The sequence below is a fragment of the Gopherus flavomarginatus genome, chromosome 7 (assembly GCF_025201925.1).
Source record: "Gopherus flavomarginatus isolate rGopFla2 chromosome 7, rGopFla2.mat.asm, whole genome shotgun sequence".
Classification (NCBI taxonomy): domain Eukaryota; kingdom Metazoa; phylum Chordata; order Testudines; family Testudinidae; genus Gopherus; species Gopherus flavomarginatus.
The window spans coordinates 76,773,508-76,793,872 of record NC_066623.1 but is presented as its reverse complement, the minus strand read 5'-3'; positions in this window follow the sequence as shown (position 1 = coordinate 76,793,872).

Sequence of the window (20,365 nt, the reverse complement as noted above, 5' to 3'; positions counted from 1 at the left end):
TGAAGATCCTAATAGCTAATAAATTAAAAAGGTATCACCTGACTAACCCTCCCACTTCTAAACTCTCAAGAAAGTACTTGCATATTCCTTCCTGAAATTAGAGTATCAAGTATAGATTTCATAAGAACTGTATATTCCATCTACTTGTTTGGAATAAACAATGTACCTGAGCCATCTCAGATACACACAGCTGTTTTTCTAGATTTGGTTTCATACATCTTTCAGTTAATTCAGGGATCCAGTTGAAGCACTGGCAGGGGGAGGAGGGGCATTATGTGAATTTGAGATTTCCCCACAGGGACTCATGATCCACCAATGAATGCATTATTCATCTATATGCAGTTTTTCATATCTAACAGATCATGATATAAGTATTTGGTTAATAACTAATCCAAGTATAAAAGAGTACAGGTTATTAATATAACCAAGACATATTTTTCATTTTATTTAATATCTTTTAGAATGCCACATGAAAAGGAAACAATACAAAGTGTGAATGCAGAATGTGTGAGAAGATCACTGCATTTTCTTTGACTCCCAAGAACACCTGTTACTTCGTTTATTTGACAGAGGCATTCCAGAGTAGTATGGTAACCAGATACTGAAAATATTTGGGAAGAGAAGGGGCTAGGATAAAAGGAATGGCATATGTAGTCTGTGAACATTGGCCATTGGAACAAATCTTAAATGTGCCACAACAAACACAATGTCCACCAGCATTGTCTCAAGCAGGACATTCACTAACTGGAAATCAGTTGCATTCAGAAGTTGTCTCAATAGAAACAAATTCTATTGGAAACATGGGCAACATTTCCAATTATCAGAAATTCAGAAGAAGATCTAATTCTGAGAGATATTCAGTTTTTATTTCATTAATTGTTTGTTAAATAGTCATTGTACAAAGCATTAAAACACATTATACTAAGATGTGATCAGCTAATGTAGCAGTCATAATAGTGCAGGGAGGCTAAATTAAATAAGGAGCCTTAGACTGTGAGGTTTATACCATCCATCAGCAGTTCAAGCCTGTGAACAGGCACTGAATGTACTGTTTAACTATACTGTTAATCTGTTGTTTAAACTAGTTAAATTGCATGACATTAAATCTGCCCCAAATTAGGTGAGTCTATCTATCAGATTGCTGATTATGTGTATTCCAGTGGATATGCCCAAGTGGTTTCTTAAAGTATCAAAATACTCTATATTGAGTTATGCTGATTAGGATGAGAGAGGAAGGCAGATGACTGCACTGTCCCATATTAGAATTTGTGATTGCTTCCATATCCTCCAGCTGTATGAATGGCCACTCTGGATATTGGTGTACATTCCAAGATAAATGCTACCACTTCCCTGGTATTTTTCAGTTAAAGCCTGAAATCATATGACTAAACATAAAAAAGCAATACGTGTGCATGAAGACTGGCAGGATATCTAGCTTCTAAACTGAATCTACACTTCAGAACTCAAAGCTTAGCAGATAATTAGAGATCTGAGGTAGCCTAGGAATCTGTTATAAATAAAAAGGAAAATGTGGTCCAGATCACTGACTGTTCCAGAAAACTTGTAGGCAAATCAGTCTTAATAGTTCTCTCTATTCTCGACTCCCACACCCCCTTCCATCCTACCAAAATAGATTGCTGTAGCAAGGTGAGATCCTTTCCTTTAAGTAAAAGGATCACATCAATGCAGGTCTTAATGTTCCTGTAACCCTTCTGCACCTCTGAGTTGGCAGCAACAAGGGCCGGGTTCAGTATCCAGGGGTTCCGTTTCAATAACACAATGCCAAACCAGCTCGAGCCCCCACCCAGTGACCTGGGAAAATCTTACACAAACCCCTAGGTGCCTCGAAGAGGCAATACTTCCCCTCTCGCAAGCACAGAGTCTCAGTGTAGCAGAAAAGGTTTAATTACATGAGATAAACAACAAGCATTAAATTGGGAAAACACCTCAACTAGAGTTCCAAGACCAAACCGTGAGCAAAGACCCGCCCCAGGAAATTGGGCCGTGTCCTTTTCCCTGGGCTCTTGAGTCCAGCAACCCCCCAAATCAACCACAGTCCCAAAAGTTCCACAATCCAAAAGTTTCTGTCCTGGGTCAGTGCAGCCCCAAAGTTCAAGAGTCTATCTGCAGAGGTCCCTTCCCCCAGCCTGGGTAGAAAGGGGCACCTTACGTGGTCTGGGGCCAACTGCCCTGCCTCTCCATGGGGTTCTGCTTCCACCTTCTCCACGAACTGCTCCGCTTTACCAGCCACTCCACTCCACTTCTCCAGCTGTCCCCCCAAACTGCTTGGCTCCGCTCACTCCGTGGGCCACTCCACCCGTCCCACAGCTACTCCGCTCTGCCAGCTGCTCTGCTCCACCAGCTGTTCCCACAAACTGCTCCACTCCACTCTGCCAGCTGTTCTGTTCCACCGTATAACTTCCGGCTCCCCCACTAGTTAGCACAGTACTCAGTGCTTTCAGCTCAGTAATTCCAGCTCTTTAGTGATTTCAACTCTTAGTGATCTCAGCTCATAGTAGGGGAGCCCCAGTGTTAGTGCACCATTAACCCAAAGTGAGTTCAGCTCAGTAAGCTGTATCTAGATTCTTAAGGGAATAAAAAAATCAACTCTGACATTCCACAGTGGAGAGGGTGGAACTGGTGCTTCTGGCTCCACAAGGCACCTACACCACCAGGCACAGATACCTGTCCCCAACCTCTCTCAATTCACTGGGTTTTGGAACCCATGTCCCTTGTCTAGCAAGTACCACCCAACTGAGGTTGAGTCATTTCTGTCACAAAGCAGTCCCACAACTCGGCAGCCTGGGATGGGGTAGGTGTGCCTATGCAAATACACTCTCTGAAATTTTTTCCACCAGATGTCAGAGTAGAGCTCATCCTGACTCTGCTTACATTCCAATAAAGATTCTGGCTTGTAATGAAACTCCTTTTTTGGATTTCTTTCCCTCCTCCTTAAATATTTTCAGAATGTCAGCTGAACTTCAACAGACCACCTTATAGTCCATTTATCCAATCCATACTACTTCAACTTGCTGGCAAGAATACTGTGGGAGACCACATCAAAAGTTTAGCTAAAGTCAAGGTATATCACATCTACTGATTTCCCCATATCCACAGAGCCAGTTATCTCATCATAGAGGGTAATCAGGTTGGTCAGGCATGACTTGCCCTTGGTGAATCCATGTTGACGGTTCTCGATCACCTTCCTCTCCTCCAAGTGCTTCAAAATGGATTCCATGAGGACCTGCTCCATGATGTATGGGTATGCTTAAGAAGGATTTGCTTCAATCTATATGGAAGTTAATACTAGGTTTAGAGTGCTGCCCTATCCCTTTCCATGAGGAGAAACCCCTTCTAGTTTACTACAATTGGTCAGACAGAATATCCTAAGCCAAAAGGACAGACCTCACTGGGCGTGAGAGAGCCCAGAAGGACTGCACAAGAAAAATACTTAAATCATGTGTTCCAGAAACACTATTGGATGTTACAAGTACACGTGGGATCCCATGGAAAATCATTGTCACCTACCCTTATCTGGGGTGACCTCAGGCTCCTCCTGGATGTGCAGGAGTTCAGGTGTCCGAAGGGATGAGGTCAGCATTTAATAGCTCCATATCCATTGTGGAGCATTACTCAGACTGCCAGACCTCCAGCTTTTAAAAAAAAACCAAAACCTAAGAGCAAGGAACCTAGCTTAAACAATATCTCTTCGGTGGCAAGATGGGAGGAACTGGTGGGGAATGGTGCCTCATGCTCAGTGCTGCTGCTTCTCCCACCCCCTCTCTTCTCTAGTGAGATGGGAAAAGCCAATGAGTAGCAGTGGGAGGGGGATCGCAAGGCTATTGTAGGGGGGGTTGCAATATTGCCACCTTTACTTCTGTGCTGCTGTCAGAGCTTGGTCGCTGGAGGGTAGCAGATACTGGCCATACCACTTAGCTCTGAAGGCAGTGCCACAACCAGCAGCAGTGCAGAAGTAAAGGTGGCAATACACACCATGACACCCTTACATCTATGCTGCTGCTGGTAGTGATGATGCCTTTGGAGCTGGGCTCCCAGCTAGCAGCCACAGAGCTTCCTGCAGCCAGGGGAGGTTCCCAGACGTGGGTCTGACCTGGCCTTGGAAACAGCCTCTGCAGGGGAAGAAGAAGTCCAGTCCATTCCTTCACCAGCACAACCAGGACCAGCAGCTGGAGCCCGGCCTACAGTAGGAGCCCTTGGCCAGCCTCTCCCCCAACTCTCTCCCTCCCCAGTTTCACTCCTCAGTGCTCGGGGGTTAAATGGGCCTTGTACTGGCTGTGTGTGTGGTGGGGGTGACCATGGAACCCTCCCCCAACCACGGCATGCTGGACGGTCACCTACATTGTCCACCCCTAAGGCCAGCCCTGCCCCCCTATAATCTGAGTATTCTCCCATACCATGTCACTCTCACCTCTGTGCTGCTGCTGGCGGCAGTGCTGCCTTCAGAGCTGGGCGCCTGGCCAGCGGCTACTGCTCTCTGGCCACCCAGCTCTGAAGGCAGTGCTACCACCAGCAACAGCACAGAAGTGAGGGTGGCAATACCATGACCCCACTACAATAGCCTTGCGACTCCTCCCACCCATGACTCCCTTTTGGATTGGGATCCCCATGGTAACATCACTATGAAATTTCAGATGTAAGTATCTGAAACTGTGACATTTATGATTTTTAAAATTGACCATTATCAACTGTGAATTTGGTAGGCCCCCACCAATGAGGGTCAGCACAGCTTGAGTGGCCAGTGTTCAAGTCAGAAGTGACTCATTCTAGTTTAGAACCTAGACATATCTATCGGTTAGGCTCAGGCGGTAAGCTTTTTGTCTCGTGGAGTGATGGCAATCCTTTTGCCAAGAACAATTTAGAGCCCTCACTTGTCACTAGGTTTTATATCTGGGTGATTCTGGTACTTGTTAAGATTGCATTTGGAGTCCCATTATATGTAGTCACCCGATAAGACTGTTTATCATGATCAAATGTGCTAAGTACTTGTGGATTTTAACATTGGTATAAATGAGTAATCAAGATGAAACGGAAGTTTAAATGTATCTTACCGTGGTCATAAAATAAATACATGCCAGCAAATTTTGAGGAAGATAATGTGAAGGGAAGTTTTTACAGCAAACTGTAAATAGGCCTAACAAAAATACCCGAACAAATAAGAAGAGAAACAGAGCTTTTCAGAAATGCCACCAACCTGCTTCAGTGGGTGTGTAAACTTGATGGGGCTGGTGGAGAAAAGGAATAGTCCCAGCAGCGAGGGTGGGAGGCACTAGCTGAGAGACACCAGATTGCTCCTCCCTTGCTTTAGCCTCTGGCACTCATTGGCCAACTGGGGAGTTGGGGGGTAAAGGTGAGTGACCAGCATTCCCCAGCTCCGAGGATTTAACCTGGAAGGGGATCATGTGGACCCTCTTTCAGCTCCGTTTCAGCAGCCCCATCCTACCCACCCTAGGAATAGGAATACAGCCTGATAGATGCTAAATGCCCATTTGGGGGTCAGAAAGGAATTCTTTTCTCCCACCTATTGGCAGAGGACCAGGGAGTTTTCACCTTCCTCACAGCACTTTTAATCCACAGTGAGTTAAGCAGGAATGTACTTGGTACCTAACTGAGATACTTGGTTGAGTTGTTTAGTTTGTTGCAACTTGTGGCAGTTAACAACAGTGCAGTTAAAAGGATAAAATGAATGGTTCCCAGAGGTAAAGTACCTGATATTTTTGTGATGGGCCTTGGGCTCATGGGATAGGGTCAAACTTGTGGCCATAACGGGCAGGGATCCCCACTCTTCTGAACCCTCTGTCCACCTCATGGGGTGCGGAAGATGCTAGAACTCAGAGCTAGCTGAGTCCTGGAGTGGGTAGGCTGAGAAGAACCTACCTTAAGTTCTGGATTATATGGTAACCCCCACACTGGAACTAATTAAATGGCTGGTATAGAAGAGAATGGATGCGTAGTGCCCCTCCCCTGTTTTAAAGTTTAATAAAAGTTGCAACCTGACACTTAAAATCTATTCATGTGTCTGTCTTCATATCACCATTGTATCTGCATCAAATTTCCATTGGCTTCAAAGGATAGACTGCCCCCATGAGTAAGAATTACTCATATGAATAAAAAAATTTAGCTATGTTTCCTGGGTATTAAAAAGAGCAATTACCACCAGAAGGCTTTACAGTCAGCTTGAGTATGCATGATTTTTATGATACACTTAAAAATGTGACCCACTTAATAAACCCTCTGAAGAGCTCTGTGTAGCTTAAAAGCTTGTCTCTTTCACCAGCAGAAGTTGGTCCAATAAAAGATAGAACCTCACCAACCTTGTCCCTCTTTAAGACATTATGCAATATTGTCAGCTTGCGTGTACTGAAGAAAGCCTTTAAAACCTGTGATGCTACAAATGCATAGGTCATTAATACTAAGATTTTAAAACCTAGGACTATCAGTGACTATTCTGGTGCATTCCTATTATACTTCCTTACCACTTACCTGCTTTTCTTCTGTCCATAGTGCCATAATCATGTGCTGTCCCTTGCCTGCATTGGGGCATTCCCATTTGCAGTACAAGTGTTACAGTAAAACACTGACCCTAAAGCTGGTCAAACCATTGATCCTGAACAATTTTTCCATAAGTATTGGCCCTTTCAAAAATTTTCTGTCAAAACTGTTTTTCAGTCGAAGATCAGGTTTTTTGACATTCGAAATTTCAACATTTCAAAGACATTGTTTTTAAAAATGTCTGCTTTCCACAGACAATGTGTTGTCTTTTTGGTTTTCAAATTTTTGGCTGAAAACTCAAAATGCTTCTGGGTTGTATGTGTGGAATTTGGACTAGCTCACTTAATAAATAATAACACTTAGATTTCTGTATTGTGTTTTTCATCCATAGATCGCAAAGTGCTTTACAAAGTGAGCAATTATTGATCCCCATTTCACAGATGAGAAAACTGAGGCAGGTGATATGGAAATGCCCATGGTTACTCAGCAGACCAGTGGCAGAGCCTAGAACTGAGACTGTCTTCTGAGTCCCAGTCTGGTGCCCTATCCACTGCCCCCCAATTATCCATACATATTACATTATTTCCAATGTAATGGCATATTCAATATTGTGGGGAAATCCCATTTACTAATGAGAATATATATTTATAAATGCATATCAGATTGGCTTTGTTGTATTACTATATCTCTTGAATATATATTCTGTACACTACATTGGTGAAGTAATTCTTATTTGCTTAGTTATCTAGCGTACAGCTAGAGATTTAGTCAGCACTGTGAAGAATATGTCTTAAGCTCACCTCACAGCATCTAAACATTACCTGATACTATATGCAGTGGCAAATTCCAAATTAAAAGAATGGTGTGTGGGCATTTAGTTATAAACTTTGGAATTGGAACTAATGGTATGTCAGATATGAGCAAGAGCATATGGTAGCCTGTTTAAAAACTGGGAAAACTGGCAAAGGCATAAACTAGTCATGGAGTTCCAAAGTACTTCTAAGCAGCAAAGTACAGGTAAGTTGCTCCAATGTCAAACCATTTTTGTGCTTGTGCAATGCTTCTACATTAGGTGTTTGCCCCAATGCAAATTTCTCTAGTCTAGAAAAGCCCTGAGTCAGGGTTAACATGAAACTCTAAACAGAGACTAAGATCAGACTAACTGATCTAGCTACCTGTGCAGCCATTGAAGTCCTAGCTACCTTCTGACCCATCACTTTCGTGTCAGGACGCAGTGAGTTTAATCAGCTTTCTGGCTACTTCAAACCCCACTAAAATTTTTAAAAACCTCATAACAAAACTAATTTCAGCTGATATTTAAATAGCTATACAAGTAACTCCTGGGCCCCATAGTGTGCTCTACATGCCAAATACACTGAGTATTCTCCCATATACCCACAGAGCTTCAGCTCTAGATGGGCTGTCGATTAATTGCAGTTAATTCACATGATTAACTCCAAAAAATTAATGGCGATTAAAAAAATGAATCGTGATTAATCATGGTTTTAAGCACACACTGTTAAACAATAGAATACCAATTGAAATGTATTAAATATTTTGGATGTTTTTCTACATTTTCATATATATTGGATTCTGTGTTGTAATTGAAATCAAAGTGTATATTATTTTGTATTACAAATATCTGCACTGTAAAAATGATAAACAAAAGAAACAGTATTCTTCAATTCATATAAGTACTGTAGTGCAATCTCTTTGTCGTGAAAGTGCAACTTACAAATGTAGATTTTTTTTGTTACATAACTGCACTTAAAAAGAAAACAGTGTAAAATTTCAGAGCCTACAAGTCCACTCAGTCCTACTTCTTGTTCAGCCAATCCCTAAGACAAACAAGTTTGTTTACATTTATAGGAGATAATGCTGCCCTCTTCTTATTTACAATGTCACCAGAAAATAAAAACAGGCATTTGTATGGCACTTTTGTAGCCGCATTGCAAAGTATTTATGTGCCACATTTGCTAAACAGTTGTATGCCCCTTCATGCTTCGGACACCATTCAAGAGGACATGCCTACATGCTGATGACTCTCATTTAAAAAAATTATACATTAATTAAATTTGTGACTAAACTCTTTAGGGGAGAATTCTATGTCCCCTGCTCTGTTTTACCCACATTCTGCCATATATTTCATGTTATAGCAGTCTCGAATGATGACCCAGCACATATTCATTTTAAGAACACTTTCACTGCAGATTTGACACAACGCAAAGAAGGTAAGATTTCTGAAGATATTTATAGCACTTGACCCAAATTTTAAGAATTTGAGGTGCCTTCCAAAATCTGAGAGTGGCAAGGTGTGGAGCATGCTTTCAGAAATCTTAAAAGAGCAACACTCCAATATGGAAACTACAGAACCCAAACCACCTGAATGTTGACATTATTATATTTTTGAATGCAGGGGTTTTTGTACGTAATTTTACATTTGTAAGTTCAACTTTCACGATAGAGATTGCACTACAGTACTTGTATGAGGTGAATTGAAAATTACAAGATCACCTACTATTTGTTCTACACAGCTCTCTCTCAGTGGTCTGGGCACATTTTCTATAAAATAAGACGTAGGAGGCATTTTGGGGGGAAAACTAGGCGAACAAGTTATCTTTCGTAATTTTGAATGTCCTGAATCTAAAAAAAGTTTACCAAGCTGGATTTTGAATATTTCATCTTCTAAATGGAGTTCAAAATTTAAGTACAGTTTGAAAAAATAGGCCTCTGGTTTTTTTTCCAATACAATTACTGTATATCCTCCACAGTATTTAGACAAGCATAATTTAACAGTTCCAACATGTGCCAACACACTCCTTACACTGGCATGCACTGGGGCCCATAAATGTGGCATTTTGCAGCTAAAGAATTGTGATATGCACTCTTTGACACAGGCACAGGTAACAATTTCTGCAGAGCTGTCAGGGATTAACTCCAGAGATGTTATCTTGGGTACCAGTTCTCCAATGTGTTTGGTCCAACCCATATTCTCTGGTGAGGGTAAAGTGAGGTTGTTGTAGTTTGCCTGTCTCCAACAACTTGGCTTGAAAGTGGGCACTTTGGATGTGATAGTGTAACAAACCGCTTGTTGGGGGCAGTGCCACTGGTGATCGACACTTGGAAAACAATATCACCTGTACTTTGTTGCACATGTGTTTCAACTTTAATGTTAAATAGCAACTTAGGGTTAGTGGAAATAGAGTCTGTTTATTTACTTGGTTTTTAAAACATTCGACCAACGCAGAGCTTTGGAATTTTGACAGCTCCCTGGTTCTCCCTGCTCTCTCAGGCTTAAATAACCTTTTATGCTTTGTCTTTGTTGCTTTTTTAAAAGGTGTGTTACAGTGGGCTAACTAACATATTAGTTATCGCGCTGTGAAATCCCAGTGAGACCCAGAACTGTAGTTTACTATTAAACGAATTAGTAAGGTCAAGTACAGGTCACAGGGTTGACCTCTCCTAGCTACTTCACAGAAAAAACTACCCATGTCTTGTCTCCATTAAGATTTTATCATGAGAGCAGTGTGTTACTTACCTAATTGTGTGGTTTTTAAAAAACAAAACCAAACCCCTCCCATTAACTTCAACACAGTCAGGAGCTCACCCATGAACTCTGTGGGCTTCTTCCCGCATATCTTTTCAACAAAATGTTAGGAACTAAGCAGGGTCCCCAGCAACTTCCAGTTCACAGTATCCTGCAGAGGTTTGGAATTTCACAGGGTAACCTGCTGTTCCACTCTCAGTGGCTTTAACTACTCTGTGAAGCCTAGAATCTCAACAGGGTTTGTTTCTTCCCCACCTCTCCTTGTCCTGCTTGTACTGTATAAAGCATATCTGGGGCCACACATACTTTACAAATTATGCATCAGCTTGAAAGGCACATACTGAATTCTGCACAGCCTTAGAAGGACATTTGTGGCCAACCAACACCTTTCTCAATTAACAAAATTTTTTCAACATTTTGACTACAACACAGTAGCTATAGAATCTTACATTGTTTGTTTTCATTATGTCATTTAAGCTCATCAGTATCTATTTTGAATACATCCTTGATTGCCATGTGACACTTCTACAAACTGTTCACAACTCCAATTGATTCTGGTTCATTAATATTCATGATTACATGAAAGTTCAGTAAAAGCAGCAAAGAGTCCTGTGGCACCTTATAGACTAACAGATGTATTGGAGCATGAGTTTTTGTGGGTGAATACCCACTTCGTCAGATGCATGTAGTGGAAATTTCCAGAGGCAGGTATAAATATGCAAGCAAGACTCAGGCTAGAGATAACGAGGTTAGTTCAATCAGGGAGGATGAGGCCCTCTTCTAGCAGTTGAGGTGTGAACACCAAGGGAGGAGAAACTGCTTTTGTAGTTGGCTAGCCATTCACAGTCTTTGTTTAATCCTGAGCTGATGGTGTCAAATTTGCAGATGAACTGAAGTTCAGCAGTTTCTCTTTGGAGTCTGGTCCTGAAGTTTTTTTGCTGCAGGATGGCTACCTTTAAATCTGCTATTGTGTGTCCAGGGAGATTGAAGTGTTCTCCTACAGGTTTTTGTCTATTGCCCTTCCTAATATCTGATTTGTGTCCATTTATCCTTTTACGTAGGGACTGTCTAGTTTGGCCGATGTACATAGCAGAAGGGCATTGCTGGCATATGATGGCGTATATTACATTGGTGGACGTGCAGGTGAATGAACCTGTGGTGTTGTGGCTGATCTGGTTAGGTCCTGTGATGATGGTGCCACTGGTGTGGATATGTGAGCAGAGTTGGCATCGAGGTTTGTTGCATGGATTGGTTCCTGAGTGAGAGTTACTATGGTGCAGCGTGTAGTTACTGGTGAGAATATGCTTCAGGTTGGCGAGTTGTCTGTGGGCGAGGACTGGCCTGCCACCCAAGGCCTGTGAAAGTGAGGGATCATTGTCCAGGATGGGTTGTAGATCCCTGATGATGCATTGGAGAGATTTTAGCTGGGGACTGTATGTGATGGCCAGTGGAGTCCTGTTGGTTTCTTTTTGGGGCTTGTCTTGCAGTAGGAGGCTTCTGGGTACACGTCTGGCTCTGTTGATCTGTTTCCTTATTTCCTCATGTGGGTATCATAGTTTTGAGAATGCTTGATGAAGATTTTATAGGTGTTGGTCTCTGTCTGAGGGTTGGAGCAGATGCGGTTGTACCTCAGTGCTTGGCTGTAGACAATGGATCATGTGGTGTGTCGGTGGGTTTTCGGTATAGGGTGGTGTTAACGTGACCGTCACTTATTTGCACTGTGTCTAGGAAGTGGACCTCCCATGTAGATTGGTCCAAGTTCAGGTGGATCATTTGACCATTACAGTTTTAAAAGAAACACAACATCTCAACATACATATAATGGCTTATTTGTGAAGAATTTCAGCATAACTACAATAATCTGAATATTCCCTGTTAATAACATTTTATCCTCATCCATTTTGTGTTGACAAAAAAAATCCCCATTGTTTTTTGTTTTTACAGCTGTATTCATTTTCCCCTCTCTTTGTACTGCTGGTCCTTAAAGGCATACTGTAATGTCTATATTCCAACGATGTCATATTAAGGGTCAAATCACATTCAGAGATTCCAGGGCCAGAAGCAACTATTGTGATCATCTAGTCTGACCTCCTGTATAACACAGGCTGTAGAAACTTCATCAAAAAAATCCTGTATCATATCTTTTAGATATTGTGACAGACCCAGGCCAGTGGGGTACAGGAGTCTGGTAGAGGGCAAATATACTGGTCACTGGATGAGTAGTTTTCTGTTCCCTGACTGACCAGAGCAGTGGCTGCACTAGAGTAATCAGGAACCTGCTAGAACCAATTAAGGCAGACAGGCTGATTAGAAAACCTGCAACCAATCAAGGCAGGTTAATCAGGGCACCTGGGTTTAAAAAGAAGCTCACTCCAATCAGGGAGGAGAGAGCCAGAGGAGAGGAAGTGCGTGTGAGGAGCTGGGAGCAGGAGGCACAAGGAGCTGAGAGTGAGAGGGTGTGCTGCTGGAGGACTAAGGAGTACAAGCGTTATCAGACACCAGGAGGAAGGTCCTGTGGTGAGGATAAAGAAGGTGTTTGAAGGAGGCCATGGGGAAGTAGCCCAGGGAATTTTAGCTGTCATGCAGCTGTTATAGGAGGAACTATAGACAGCTGCAATCCACAGGGCCATGGGCTGGAACCCGGAGTAGAGGGTGGGCCCAGGTTCCCCCCAAACCTCCCAACTCCTGATCAGACACAGGAGAAGTTGACCCAGACTGTGGGGAAGATCACTGAGGTGAGCAAATCTGCCAAATAAGAGCAGGACCCACCAAGGTAGAGGAGGAACTTTGTCACAATATGTATAATAGCATGAGAACAATCAGTGCTATCGTGGCAAATGTCATAATCCTCACACTTTATGCCATTCAGCTCAGAAAACAAGGAACAAAAGAATCACCTGATTGTTGAAAAGACAAAAGGGAAATTAATTTTCTTTACCTAGATATTGGGCTGTCAGAGCTAGCTTTGCCAATGCAAATAATGGAAGCTTATAGGAGTGAGACAAGAATCTTTTAATTTTCTGACCATGTTACTTCAATATCAATGATTTATTTTTGTGTGTGTGTGTGTAATATCAAAGAAGAATGTACAAACTTGTACCCATTATTACAAAACAATGTTGCATACTTGTCACTAACTTTTCAGATGCATAGCAAGTTTGGTACAGCCCTTAGGTGCCTACAAGTTGGTATGTGGTTCTGCATTTGTGTCCTAGTAATTTTCATATCAAATTTGGTGAGTTAACAATAAGTATGTATGTGGAAGGGGGTCCCCACTTGCCCATCCTAAAAACACAGCCTGGAATCTGTAAGCTGAGCTGGGTTCTTTCCGGCTTTGTGTTATCACTGGTAATAAGGACTCTGCTGATCAAATTATGGTGTCAGCTTTGTCTGTGTACATCTATTACCTTCAATGGTGTAACAAAGCTGTAAGTAAGGGCATAACTCAAATGTGGGTTACACAGATAGCACTTAAAATGGATCAGGTAGTTAACAATTTAGTTGAGGGTGGATATGCCAGAAAGGATTCCATTTTACTCTTCCTGAGCTATGTTGGTTCTAGTTGGCCAAAAGTAGTAAAAGTTAAAAAATATGGCAACAAAAAATGCCATTTTTTTGCATAGTCACATTTCAGAGTAAAACAACACTTTAAATTCTTAATATATGCCAATTCATGTACTCGTTAAACACTTGTGGTATCTTAAGAGTACATTAATTATTTAATTTGTTGAACATAATTATATGATATATTGATTTATTAGAATTAAATTGTTAGTTCATTTGATTAATTTAGCTGGTTGTCATAAAATATCCAGATTTCTTAAATTATTTGCTGTTCACAATTATTTCACTCTAAAATTACTGATCTGCAGATTATTCCTCAATCTGGCAAGTGTTTCTAAACAACATGGGAACTGAAGGATGAACTTTGTTTGCAGCAGCACTTCCTGGATTGTTGAGACAACTTTGATCTATGCATATAATGGTCAATTAGCAAAAGACAGGCATTAGCAAAAAGCCTTTTAGCTGATGATTCATTTCAAAGAACGGTATGTGACATATCTGGTATCACTCAGGTAACTGTTTCTCAGATATTAAATGTATTTAGGCAAGCCCATAGACCCTGTTTCCTGTCACTTCTCGATGCCAGCAGCATAAAGGGAGGAAAAATCAGCTTTATATTCCTGAATGGATTCGACCATACTGTCTGAATGGATTTTTGGTGGAAAAGCAGCAAACCTCAGTGCAGAGTCAATATTTCTATATTAAAGCACAACAAACTTTTTATTGCTGCTATATCTGGCTATGCTATAGCTCCAGCATGGCTTCCCTGAAGAGTGTGGATAGGGACTATGGATAAGGACTAGTGTCAGAGAAACACTCAAAACTTATGCAAAAAGACTGAATAGCTAAGTAGTCCCGGGCACGGTTTCACTAGCATGGTTCGTGCAGCAAAATTCTGTCCAGGCTAGTCAGCACAACTATGCCAGATCTGCAGCATGGAGCAGGGTTTTCTACTTCCAGGTCTATAGCATGGTCAGGGTCTTACATTGCCAGTTCTGCAGTGTTGTCAGAATCTTACACTTGTCTCCCCTTCTGCCAGCATAACACTTCACAGCATGCTTGTTAGGAAGATGGTAACCAGGAAGCAGCTCAATAGTAATAGAAAACGTAGAGACAGATTGAGTCTGGCTCCTGTGCATCCTAGTAGCTCCAATGGACATTATCTCTACCTGGGGAACAATGTCTCCCAGAACTGCCACTGAGGCAATGCAGATCTACACCATCTGAGCGCGAGGCTATGCTGCAAAGGGACAATGGAGCCCATTATTTCCTTGATTTCCAGACATTGAGACTGTTAAATAAACTTGAGTACAATATTTTTTCTTTTAAGCAGCTGGAACCATATGGTAAAGACAAAGGAGGGCTACCATAAGGAAATGTCTGGAAATTGAGGATCATTCACATGAATTTGCAGCAGAGAGATTTGCCTAACAATACAATTTGAGAGCTTGTAGAATTTTGCAAGTGGCTCCATTCAGGCAGACTTTTGACCTGTTCAGAGCTTCAGTGAAGCCTATAATTCTTATATTTTTAAATGCAAGATCCCTCCACTACACTACAAAAATCTGATACCAAAATACCATATATAAATAGAGTAAATACTGCATTCCTTGTGTACTCAAAATACCCATGCTAGGATCAGGCCTTTTTTTTTCTCTAACAGTCAGCTATGGTTCCATAAAATGAAAGTGATACTATTTATCTTTCACCCATGCACAATTATCAAAGGCAACACATTCCTGTAACTAATTTCCTCTCAGTGTGCAGACACTGCCCTTATTTCTGAACATCTTTGGTAAACCAAGCAAACATGCCATACCACATATACACATAAAACATGAACAAGTGTAATGTAACATCTATGGATAGCCAGTTCATTTTGTGTGTTAAAAATTCAGTGTTAAATAGTGATGGCAGATTTATTTTACAATATACAACACAAAGGAATTACTCTATTTCAGTGGCATTCAGTGGCAATCACTCCGCTGCAGTGGTGAGTGATTTAAATGGAGCAAGGCATATGCATCATGGTACGGTAACAAATAAGACAAGGCTACTGTTAAATAGTTAATGTCTTAAGAATTGTCATGCCAATACATTCAGTGAAGATGCATTCCCATAGTTCCAGAACATAAAACTAATAAATTGGACTGTTGTTTGTGTGGTTTTTAAAGCTGTAATTTTTGAATTATGTCTTATTTTCAATTTTAGGAAGTCTGCAATCCAATATATTTACATTTTGTGAAGTCTGTCATTTTTTCACCAGTTCATTTTTCTAATATAGAATAAAAAAACAAGGCAAATTGGTGTATTCATAAAATGGAAGTATGAGTTTGTCTGTACAGCAGCCTGGCTTGAAATTAACACAGATCTAGCAGAGCTTTTCAGTGCACTTCACACTTCCCCTCCTGCTGTGTCTTTCTGATCCATAAGAAAAGAGCTCCATATTTACTTCCACATGGAGTCTCCTTCAGTGAGTCAAGCCCCTTCCCTGCACTGCTCGTTCTAAGGGTATGTCTACATCTACAATTTTGCAGCGCTGGTTGTTACAGCTGTATTAGTACAGCTGTATAGGGCCAGCGCTGCAGAGTGGCCACACTTACAGCAACCAGCGCTGCAAGTGGTGTTAGATGTGGCCACACTGCAGCGCTGTTGGGCGGCTTCAAGGGGGGTTCGGGGAACGCGAGAGCAAACCGGGGAAGGAGACCAGCTTCGCCGCGGTTTGCTCTCGCGTTCCCCGAACCCCCCTGCAAACCGCAGGGAAGGAGACCTGCTTGCTCGGGGGTTCGGGGAACGCGAGAGCAAACCGGGGAAGGAGACCTGCTTGATTACCAGAGGCTTCCTCAGGTATGCTGGGATACCTGCTTATTCCACGGAGGTCAAGAAAAGCGCTGGTAAGTGTCTACACTTGATTACCAGCGCTGGATCACCAGCGCTGGATCCTCTACACCCGAGACAAAACGGGAGTACGGCCAGTGCTGCAAACAGGGAGTTGCAGCGCTGGTGATGCCCTGCAGATGTGTACACCTCCTAAGTTGCAGCGCTGTAACCCCCTCACCAGCGCTGCAACTTTGTGATGTAGACAAGCCCTAAGTCTCTACATAATGCTATGAAACAACCCATGTTTCAAAACTAAGAAAAAAATAACAAGTAAGAATATAGGCCCAGGTCATGCAAACACACATGCTTAATGTTCTGCACTGTGAGTGGGTCCATTGATGCTTATTTGTAATTGAAGATGCAGAGTGTAAAGTTAAGCATGTGCATGAGTGTTTGAAGGGTGAAGTGGTGTATTGCTATATAAAAGATGTGGATTTGAAAGAAGAAAAAAAGTCTGTTCCTTTATTTTCCTCAAATACAGGTTGTTACCCGCATGTACTTCCTCCTCACAACAGTTATAGAATCTGATCAGCATTCTGATCAATTCTTTACAATTATGTATTAAATATCACTCATATAACACCATAAGTCTACTCGGCACTTTAAATAGCATACAGTAAGATATGTGATCTGTCTGGGAGATGGGCATGCCGGGAGTTCGGTTTTTGATCGAAAAGGGACACTTGTGGCTCCGGTCAGCACCACTAACCAGGCCATTAAAAGTCCGGTTAGCGGTGCAGTGGGGCTAAGGCAGGCTCCCTGCAGCTCCTGGAAGCGACTGGCATGTCCCTGCAGCTCGTAGGCGCAGGGGCAATCAGGAAAGCTCCGTGCACTGCCCAAGTGCTGGCTCCGCAGCTTCCATTGGTTGGGAACCACAGCTAACGGGAACTGCGGGGGTGGCGCCTGTGGGTGCGGAGGTGCCTGGCTGCCCCTGCATCTAGCAGCCAGACATGCCGGCCACTGCCAGGAGCTGTGTGGAACCAGGGCAGGCAGGGAGCCCGTCTTAGCCCCGCTGTGCTGCCAATCAGGAGCTGCCTGAGGTAAGTGTCTCCCGAACACCCTCCCGCACCCCAACCTCCTGCCCCAGCCCTGAGCCCCCTCCTGGAGCCTGCATCCCCTCCCACACCCCAACCTCAGCCCTGAGCCCCCTCCTGTACCCAAACTCCCTCCTGGAGTCTGCACCCATCAATCCCTCCCACTCTCAACCCCCTCATCCGCTACCCCACCTCAGAACCCACACCCCCAGCTGGAGCCCTCAGCTCCTCCCACACTCCAATCCCCTGCCCCAGACCAGTGAAAATGAATGTGGATGGGGGAGAGCAAGCAATGGAGGGAAGGGGGATGGATGGAGTGGGGGGCAGAGCCTTGGGGAAGTTGGGGGAGGGAAGGAAGCCAGTCAAGGGTGTTCGGTTTTGTGCGATTAGAATGTTGGCAACCCTATTGGGAGAGATGACAGTCTAGCACATTTCTCCCAGGTGGTCATCCAGTACAAAGTCATCCATAGAATTCATATCGGCAACTTTGAAAATCAAATCTACTTTACAGGAAATACTTATGATTCAGCTTGCTATGATATACCCTTTATTAATGCTTAAGGAATAAAAAGGATAAAATAGGTAAAAATATCAGGAACAATTCTAGCTCTCTTCCTAAGATCCAGCCAAATTAAAATGTTTCATACATGTTCACATCAGAACACCTGTTTAAAATAGGCCTAGCAGAGCACAGCAAGTTTTAGAATTGATGGCAAGAAAGTGTGCATTGTGCATGTATGGCGGGTTTTTTTTAAATAATTCAAGTATTTAAATTCTTTAAAGGCCTTTAACATTCTGAACACACGATATACAACACTGTGTTTCTAGTCTAGTAGCCAAAAGGGACTTTTCTCCTCAATAGGGAGAATCCAGGAATTCTGTTTACCACTGCAGACTGATTATATTATGTGATTTATCCACTACGTTTGATTGGGGAAAAAAGGAAATGACCATGAAGGAACCATTGAATTTATTGTAGAATTGTTTTAATTTATATTTGTGTGTTACATGTTTGCTTGGGCTTATAAAGATTGCAAGTTTTATGTCTTACAAATCTAATTAGAACCAGCAGTAGGGCCAGATTGTGCTTGGTCCAAGCACAAGTGCCCAGAAGGGAAGAGCCTTCTAGCTTCCATTCTTTGTGCCTGTGGTAAACAGGCCAGCTGTAATAACAATTCCTCACTTGTGGTGCACAGAAACTGTTCCATCCTGACACACTTCAGAAGTCATCCCACACAGGAAAGAAAGAGGCAGTGAGGGGTCAGGCCAGCTGACCAGCTGCATTGGGAAGAGCAGGCTGTACTATACAAAGGAATGGTGCACTGTGCACATATTCTTTGTGTAGGAAGGAGCTGGGGAGGAATTCTGCCTCCTAAGACAATGCACAAAACACAATCTCACCCTGAGCTTATTGAGTGAACATTAAGATATGAGCTCTACTCATCTACTAGAAAAACAAATGGTTTCCTCTGGGAGTGATATTTCACTTGTAAATCACTGTGGTAAAGCATATGTTAGATTTTTAGAGGTTCATAAGAGATCAGCACTTGACCTGTACTACAGATCAGAATATATTGTATGTTAATGTTAAATAGATGAACAATACATTCAAAACACATTAAGGAATATATTTGCCCCAAGATGTCTACACTTAGTCTACAGAATTTGGCCTTCTCATGAGCAAAATTCTCTTTGAAGTCAGTGGGAGTTCTGCTTGAGTAAGGACTGAAGTATTTGACCTTTAGAGAATATACATGTAATGTAGTCATAGAAAGAAGGAAATCGAAGTCTAAAACTTGCAAAAAAGTGTAGCTTCAATAACCAGTAGCTGATGCATTTCTAGGTTATTTTAAAGCACTTTTCTTGCACACCAAATTCATTTTAAACTGGCTGGAACATCCCTATTAATGCCTAATATAGAAAAAAATAGATCTACAATGGAATTTCATATCTGGAGGGTACACGATACATTTTAAAGGATTTACAAATGTCAAGGTCATTTTAGCTTTTTATTTATCAAATTCATTTTGGGAAGTGGAACATATTTTCCTGAAGAAATTACAGCTCTTTTTTCAACTGAATTTCTGAATTCAGATTTGCCTTTGATGTTACAAAATTCTTTAAAAAATTGTTGAAAGCAGAAGTATCAATCAGGAGCTTGTTTGTGCTATGTCATTTTAAATTATTATTTTTTTTTCTTGATAGGAATAAAGTTCTGGCTGTAAAAGACTTTTTTTAACACAACACAATACAATAAACTCAGTGATGATCTGACCTTCCCACAATTGTCTGATCAAGAACTATATTATTTTAAGACTACTATTATAAGAGAGAAAGAGGATATGTTTCCAATATTCCAATATAAACATATTGTCTGACCTGATCAGAACATGTTCCATTTTCTTTGTCTAAAATGCAGCACTTGTGAGTTGATTCATTTCAGGTATGCTTGAAAGGCTATTTAAGGACTGCTTTGTGTGTTCAAGTAAAAAATACCCTCCCCTGATTTAGAAAAATATCACATATACAAAGAACACACCCTTCTAAGGCTGCATCCCAATGCTGTGCAGATGACATCATCCTAAAGCAAAAAAAAGGAATTTAATCTAATATCTACCTAGTGTCAAATGACCCTAGATTCTACCTGTTTTCAGCTCCATTGGGGTAGTAAAGGGGCAGAAAAATACTGCATTAAAGAATGAAGAGAATTCTATATTGTATTAAATGATCCATTTATCTCACACAATAAAAGATTAAAGGGATACATTCCAAGGCCATCAACTGAGTCTCCACAACTGAATAAAACTTTGCATCTGTAATTCAGTGTAGG